We start from the raw sequence: 8,853 nt of genomic DNA, 5'->3' as shown, positions 1-8,853 counted from the left end.
ATATATATGGGCCAGTAGGTGATGTGATTGGGGCACTGGAGTCCCACATGGCCGACGACGATTCAGGTCCCAGACCCAGCAACTTGGGGACCATGCCAGGCACATGTGGGTGTGTGCCCAGCATCCCAGGAGGAGGGGAATGGAGGAAAAGGGATTGTGGTGTGGCCATTTCCCCGAGAGAAGATTTCTCATTTTTTCTTGCACTATCTCTCGCTGATAAATGAACGTGCCTTATGGCAAAAACTTTTTAAAAAATTTATATATAGATACACACACACATATACATATATATACACACACACATACATATTCATATATATATGTGAAGATATATATATAATTATATACATAGTTATATGTGTGTGTATGTATATATATATATATATATATATATAGAGAGAGAGATTGTTGATTCTTTTAATTTAGAGAGAGAGAGAGAGAGAGAGAGCGAGCATAGGGCATTCATTTACTCTGTGAAGATGTCTATAAAAGAAGACTCGGGGAAATAGCAATTGGCGTAATGGCTGTGTCAGTGGACTCCCATGCAGTAGACCATGGTTTAAGTCCCAGACCCGGTGACTTAAACTCACTCCGGGTGTGTGTGCACATGTGTGCCCAAGATCCCAAGAGGAGAATGGAGAAGAGATTGTGGCGTGGCCATCCCCCCCAGGGGTGATTTCTCACTTTCTATTTCTATGTCTCTCTCTGTCTTTCTGGCAAATGCACATGCCCTATCGCAAAAACCTCTTAAAAAAAAAAAAAAAAGACTCTGGCCCAGCCAGGTGGCACCATCCACAGGGCAAGTACTGCAGTGCTGGAAGCCATATAGTCAACCACTGGTTTAGACCACTACATCAGTCTGAAAACATACCAGACATGCTTGGGCACCCAAGATCCTAAGGAGCTGTAAGCCTCAAGAGAGGGGAATCAAAGTATGACAAGACCCTGTTGAGACTGCTTTCTGTCTCTCTCTTTGCATGCACGTGCACACACATGCACATACAAGAAAAGATAGATTTAGAAAAATGACAAGTATTTTAAAGTAGAATGGAAAGTTGCACAATCATAACACATTAGGGTTCCATTTTAAAACTTCTTGTATAGTATGAATAAACATAAAGGAGGCAGTTTAAAAGAACACAAGCTGTTAAATGATTTGCTCAGAAATGCTGATTGGAATAAAGGAAAGATCTTTCACTTTTCTTTATAAGTTTTAAAAATTTTATTTTGGAGGGAACCAGCAGTTAGCGTAATGGCTATGTCGCTGGACTCCTACGTAGTTGACCGTGGTTCGCATCCCGGACCTGGTGGCTTAAAACTCACCCCGGGCACGTGTGAGTACGTGCCCAAGATCCTGAGAGGAGAATGGAGGAGAAGGGATTGCGGCGTGACCATCCCCTCTGGGGGGTGATTTCTCGCTTTCTGTCTCTATGTCTCTCTCTGTCTGGCGAGCGCACGCACCCTATAGTGAAAACCTTTCCAAAAAAAAAAACATTTATTTTGGGACCAGCAGTTGGCATCATGGCTTTATCACTGGACTCCCATGTAGTCAACTGCGGTTCGAGTCCTGGGCCCGGTGGCTTAACTCATGCCAGGCACATGTGCGTGCGTGCCCTAGATCCAGAGAGGAGAATGGAGGAGAAGGGATTGCGGCGTGACCATCCCCTCTGGGGGGTGATTTCTCGCTTTCTGTCTCTTTGTCTCTCTCTCTGTCTTTCTGGCAAGTACATGTGCCCTGTTGCAAAAACCTTTCTCCCCCGCCAAAAAAAATTTCTGGGGACCAGCAGCTGGCGTAATGGTTACATGGCTGGACTCCCATGTAGTTGACCGTGGTTTGAGTCCTGGACCTGGCAGCTTAAACTTCATGCCGATGTGTGCGTGCATGCCCAAGATCCCAAGAGGAGATTGGAGGAGAAGGAATTGCAGCATGGTCATCCTGGGTGTGTGTGCGTGTATATGTGTGTATGTGTGTGTGTGTGCGTGATTTCTTGCTTTCTTTCTCTCTGTTTCTGTCTAGTGAGCGCATATGCCCTCTAACAAAATCTCTACTTTTTTTTTTTTTGGAGAGATTTTTCGCTCTAGGGCGCGTGCGCTCGCCGGACAGAGAGAGACATAGAGACAGAAAGCAAGAAATCACCCCCCAGGGGTGATGGTCACACCTCAATCCCTTCTCCTCCATTCTCCTCTCGGGATCTTGGGCACGCACGCACACACGCCTGGCGTGAGTTTTACGTGGTATGCTACATGGAAGTCCAGCAACATAGCCATTAGGCCAACTGCAGGTTCCACAGAAACCTCTCTTAAAAAATTATTTCTGGGGGACCAGCAGTTGGTGTAATGGCTATGTTGCTGGACTCCCATGTAGTCGACCGTGGTTTGAGTCCTGGACCCGGTGGCTTAAACTCACGCCGGGCCCGAGAGGAGAATGGAGGAGAAGGGATTGCGGCGTGGTCATCCCCCCGGGGGGTGATTTCTCGCTTTCTATCTCTCTGTATCTCTCTGTATGTCTGGTGAGCGCACGCGCCCTATAGCAAAAAAAAAACAAAAAAGAAAGAAAATTATTTCTGGGCTGGGACTAGTAAATGGCATCATGGTTATGTAGCTGGATTCCCACATAGTCAACAACAGTTTGAATCTTGGACCCGGCGCTTAAAACTCATGTGGGCTGTGTGTACATGCATGCCCAAAGTCCCAGGAGCAGAATGGAAGAGGCCCTCCTGCAGCATGGTCATTCTCCTCAAGGGTGATTTCTTGCTTTCTTTCTGTCTCTCTATCTCTCTCTCTCTATCCAGAGAGCACGCATGCCCTATAGCAAAAAAAAAAAAAAAAAATTTCATTACAGAGAAAGAGAGGCACTCCTTTCAAGGTCCTCTTGTCATGTTTCCAAACAGGCTAAGCCGGCCCAGATCACAGACACATATGCACCTAGTGAGTGGATTGAACACGAACCCAACTTTTCCCATGTGGGTCCAGTTGGGATACCCCTGTGCCCCTGGCTGCCCCAGATGTTGTATTTTACATTCCTTTTTAGTGTTTGAATTTTTTTTGCAATCACTTCTACAATTAAAAACAAAATTAGGGTCAGCCCTTGGCCTAGCAGGTAAGGGAACTGGATCCCACGTGACTTTGAATTCTGATGCTGGCGGCTTGAAAAATATGCTGGGAGCATGTGTGTGCATGCTCCAGATCCAATAGAATGAAGAAATGGAGAAGGGATTGTAGCATGACCATGCCGCATTGGGGGTGCTTTCTCCCTCTTCTCATTGGTGAGCATATGTGTCCTCTGACAATAAAAAATAAAAATGAAAATAAATTAATGTAATAAAGACATTGGAAAGATTGGAAAATTCAGATAGAGTAAAAAAAAAATCACATACCATCTTGAGATTATTAATAAACATTCTGATAATCTTTCTATGGTCTTTTTTTTCTAGGCATAAATATAAATATATAAAATATATACATATAACATCTGTGATCATATTGTTAAACAATATGAAATTAAACCGGATTTAGCCTTTTTCATGGACTTTTTATACCCCCAAAATCCAAAATTCATCTCCCCATCCAAACCCATCTGTTATTCAAAGAGTCATTTTTATCCCTTTTATCAGCTAACTAAAGAAGCCTGAGGGCCAGGCATTTTTAGCTGAGCCAGGAAAAGTAGCTGCTTTACTTCAGCCATGAGGATTATGCTTCTGTCAGAGATCTGTGTCCGCAAGAGCACAGTTAAAGTGGTAGCAGCTCTTCAGCAAAGCTGCTTAGGAAAAATCCGTCTAGGTCATTCAAAACCTGACTTATCTTTTACTTCTCTGGAGGTCATTTGCGATAGATTATCTACATTCTTATCTATAAGACCTAGGGAGGTAAATTAGAATTTAATGTAAACTCAGAGTCTAGTGATTAGTATTTAATTTAGTAGGCAAATGCTAATGACTTGATGACACCTGCAGACTATAGAGATGTATTATTAATGTGGAAATGTAGATTTGCTGATCTTTCTAGACATTAAGATAGGCTACTTCTCAACCAAAAAAATTAACCACCAAATTTTCAAGGAACTTCTATCTTAATTTTTTTAATTGCCAAAGATCATGTGAACTCACCAGAGACAGAGAGGGACATGGCTAGTATGCGCGTCTGATCCTCACCCTCTGTCCTTTTCCCTATTCTTTTTTTCTCTCACCTTCTAGCTTGAGGACTTGTGCTCATGCCTGGGTTTCTTTTTCTTTCCCAGCCTGTAGCCCTGACCTCAGGGGAGTTGGACCCCTGTTAGTTATTTTTAAAGAAGAAAATAATCACACTTACCTTGGAAGTGATTTAGAAAAAGTCAGATATTAGGTTTTTTTTTTTTGGGGGGGGGAGAGATTTTCACTGTAGGGCGCGTGCGCTCGCCAGACAGACAGAGAGAGACATAGAGACAGAAAGCGAGAAATCACCCTCCAGGGGGGATGGTCACGCCGCAATCCCTTCTCCTCCATTCTCCTCTCGGGATCTTGGGCACGCACGCACACACGCCCGAGATATTAGGTTTTTTAAAATTTTTTTGGAGAGGTTTCTGCCATAGGCCGCGTGCGCTCGCCAGACAGAGAGAGACCTGTCTCTCTATACAGAAAGTGAGAAATCACCCCCCAGGGGGGATGGCCAGGCTGCAATCCCTTCTCCTCCGTTCTCCTCTCAGGATCTTGGGAATGCATGCACACGCACCCGGCGTGAGTTTTAAGCCACCGGGTCTGGGACGCGAACCGTAGTCCACTACATGGGAGTCCACTGACATAGCCATTACACTAACTGCTGGTCCCAGATATTAGTTTTTAAGGAATAGGACCATCATGACTTAGAGTAGGCAACCCAATGACTCATAAAATTTATTTTGGAGGACCAGCAGATGGCATAATGGTTATGTCACTGGACTCCCACGTAGTCGCCAGCAGTTTGAATCCTAGACCCGGCAGCTTAAAACTCACACACGGTGCCTGTGTGTGTATGCCCAAAATCCCAAGAGGTGACTGGAGGAGAAGGGATTGTAGCATGGCCATTCCCTCTTGGGGGTGATTTTTCACCTCCTGTCTCTCTGTCTCTCTGGTGAATGCATGTGCCCCATGGCAAAAATCTCTCTTAAAAAAATCTATTTGTTGGCATAATGGCTATGTCACTGGACTCCCATGTAGTCGACCGCAGTTCGAATTCCAGATCCAGTGGCTTAAATTCATGCCGGGCACATGTGTGTGTATGCCCAAAATCCCGAGAGGAGAATGGAGGAGAAGGGATTGTGGCGTGGCCATCCCCCCTGGGGGGTAATTTCTCGTTTTCTATCTCTCTATCTCTCTCTTTCTAGAGAGCACACACGCCCTATAGCAAAAACCTCTAAAAAACAAACAACAAGCAAACAAAAATAGATTAGTGCCTTGAATAGATTAGACTTCCCGTTTCTCTGACTCCTTCCTTTGACTCTGGAATCCCCATTCTGAGACCTCCCCTTTCCCAATTCCTCCATAAAAGACAGTGTCCAACCCCCAGTCAGGGCCACAGATTTAGAGTGTTAAAAACTGTTCTGTGTTTGCCAGCGTAATAAACAGTTCTCCTAATCTCTCCAAGTGCTACTTTCCATTTCTCCGCGTTTGTTTTTCTGCAACAGCAAAACAAAATGCCCTGGTAAAATGAGATGGAAAGTGATTTCTGTATACTTAGAAACCAAAAGTTTAAAAAAATAAAATTATCTATCACAAACATTTAATTAAATTCAATTTTAACAGGGATACCAATTATACCTAGAATAAAGCAGTTGCTAGTGACTATACAGAAAGTAAGTTTTGGCTTTTTGCTTCTGTCCAAGTTGGAAACAACCTCTACATTCAAGTTTTAATGGTTGATGAGGTTCTGACCACAGTAATTTCTGAATATTAATGAAAGAACAAGTCAAAATATTCAAAAGATGACCTGATTAGTATGCATTGATCTGATTCAAACTTGCTATACAAAGATACTCATTTTAAGGAACTTTGTCCTTTTTGGTCTTGAGAAAAGGTAGCTGGATTGACTACACTGTAATCTCACTAACGATTGCATAATTTTCTGTATGATTCTACTTTATCAGTGAGTGACTCGTCTTTGCCTTACTCTCTTTCAGCCATTGGAAAACACGAGCTGGACTTTATATACTAGTGGATAAGGTAATAACTAGACCCCACATGATATCTGAGGTTTGAAAATCACACTACAGACCATGCAGCTTGAAAAGCACACTGAATGTATGTGTGTGTGTGTGTGTGTGTGTATGTGTGTGCGCCCCAAATCGTGACAGGACGGAGAAATGGAGGATAAGGGATTGTACGCCATTGTTTATCCCTTTCTCTTTCTGGCGAGTGCACATAACCTCTGGCAATTAAAAAAAAAAAAAGAAACAGAAAAACATTCTTTCCAATCAAGTATTTTTTTCCTCTTTTTTAAAAATTTTTTATTTAAATTTATTTATTTACATTCATTCACTGTACATCATTACAGCATACAAAATGAGATTTTCCATCCAGAGTACACTGTATATTGGTTCAATCAAGCACATCAGCATATTTAAAAAAAAAAAAAAAACTATTTTTCTCTTCTTTCAAATTCAAAAAAAGCTTTACATGGATATTCTTACTTGTTTTCTTTAGATAAAGAAGGCTGTGTCTGTTCAGTCTGGACTCTTACTAAGAAACAATATTTGCAGGTGGCTTTTTTATCAGTGTTATTATTGCACCATGTATGTAGGGGAGATGGAAGACTTTAAAAATAACTAATCTAGCTTTAGTAAATGGACTGAACTACATGTACTGAATATTCCCATAGATTTGAAGATCCAAGTAAGATAATATTTATTTAGAAGTCAAATGATATTTGAAACCATTATTTTCCTCTCATTTGGGGCTTTTTACCTCTCTCTTTCCCCCTAACCTCTGTGTAAATGCAAGATTTTTTTTTTTTTTTTTAAGAGGCAGCTTTAAGTCTGAAGAATGAAAGCATAGACGCTTCTTTTCGTAGTGGTTTCTTCAGTCAGATATATCCTATATAGTAACGTGGATGAAATTACAACAGACTTTTTATTAAAAGGACAATCACTTTTCCCTTTTTGACCAATTTTAGTCACTGAAAAAAATGTTCCTTTTTCAGAAATGTACTTATTCGTTATTGATAGATCATAGAAACTTATTGAGAGTATTGATTAGTTTGTCCTAGTTCTTAAATTATAAATCTTAAGAATAAGTTTATTGGGAACCAGCAGGTGACATGGTGGTTACAGCACTGGACATTCCCACATGGTTGACCACGGTTTGAGTCCTGGACTTGGCGGCTTGCTTTCTCACTTTCTCCCTCTCTCTCTCTCTCTGGGTCTGTCTCTGGTCAAATTAAAATAAATGAATGAATAAATAAGATTAAATAAATAATTCTTTAAAAATAATGATAATAAAATTAATAAGTAATTCTTTAAAAAAAGAATAAGTTTATTTAAAGTAACAACCTTTAAGTGTCTAGCTTTTCAGTTCTTTCATAAATAAAGCAGACGTGATGATTAGAGTATTCACATTGGCTTCTGATTCTTCCCCATAGGCCCCTCCCCAATGTTACACAACATTAAAGAGCTTGGGACACACAATGTCAACGTCTTTTGAAGGCAGTGGGTGATGTTTACACACTTAAGCTGCTGGCATTGACAGGCTAGCTGGAATCAAATGTAAACCTTGGCGTTTATCATTCCCAGTCAAATCGATTGTGCAATAGGTAGCGATGGGCACTGTGTGAAAGGTTGCAGAACCAGCCTCTCCAGCTTGAGGATTACTCAGCTACTTGCCTTGAGATGTGTGTGACTAAGATACAGAAGGTCAAGGTCGCTGATGAACTGAAGGCAAGCTGGCCAATGACAGGAACCAAAAGGAGGGACAATTCTGTTCTCAGCAAACACTTGAATCTTAGTACATGGCATTTATTCTCTGTGGCACAGAGGCAGAGGCTACTGAGAAACATCCCAGGGAAAGACATTGTTTTCTGATTTTGAATTTTTTTTTCATAAAAACATTCCACTGTATAAAACCTTAGAAGCCAGTGCAGTTTCTAGCCATGTACATTTTTATAATTTTTTTAGAGTCATTTTATTTAACTATTTTAATTTGACCAGAGAGGGACAAGATGAGAGAGAGAAAGAGAGAGAAAGTGAGAAAGCAAACCACCAGGTCCGGGACTCGAGCTGCAGTAGGCCATGTGGGAGTCGAGCACTCAACCACGCCATCTGCTGGCCCCCAGCCATGTTAAACCTGCTATCTAGAGAAAGTGTTTTCCTTTTAATAATAAAAATTTTAATTATTTAAAGCAACATAACAGGGGTCTGGCAGGTGGTGTGATGGTTAAAGCGCAGGACTCCCACATGGCCAACTGTGGTTTGCGTCCCAGACCTGACAGCTTGCTTTCTCACTTTCCCTCTCTCTCTGTCTCTCTCTGTTCAAATTAAAACAATAATAATAAGTAAGATAAAATTTTAAAAATCCAACATAACAGGGACTGGCAGGTGGCGTGATGGTTAAGGCACTGGACTCTCACATAGCTGGTAACAGTTTGACTCCCGGACCTGGAGTCTGGCTTCCTGACTTTCCCTTCCTCTCTCTCTGATTAAATTGAAATAAATGAATACATAAATGAAATTAACTAAATAATTCTTTTAAAAAATCATAATATACCCATGCTATAGAAAATGAGAAAACCAAAGCAAGGGGAGAAACATTCACAGTCACTTTTGCTAAAAACCAGCTATATCAGAGTTGCAGCCATTCTTATTCTTTGAACTCACACGTGGTTGTAGTCATATGCTTATAAAATTTTTTT

This window comes from Tupaia chinensis, unplaced genomic scaffold (genome assembly GCF_000334495.1).
Source record: "Tupaia chinensis unplaced genomic scaffold, TupChi_1.0 Scaffold000350_1, whole genome shotgun sequence".
NCBI lineage: Eukaryota > Metazoa > Chordata > Mammalia > Scandentia > Tupaiidae > Tupaia > Tupaia belangeri.
This window is presented reverse-complemented; position numbering follows the sequence as displayed.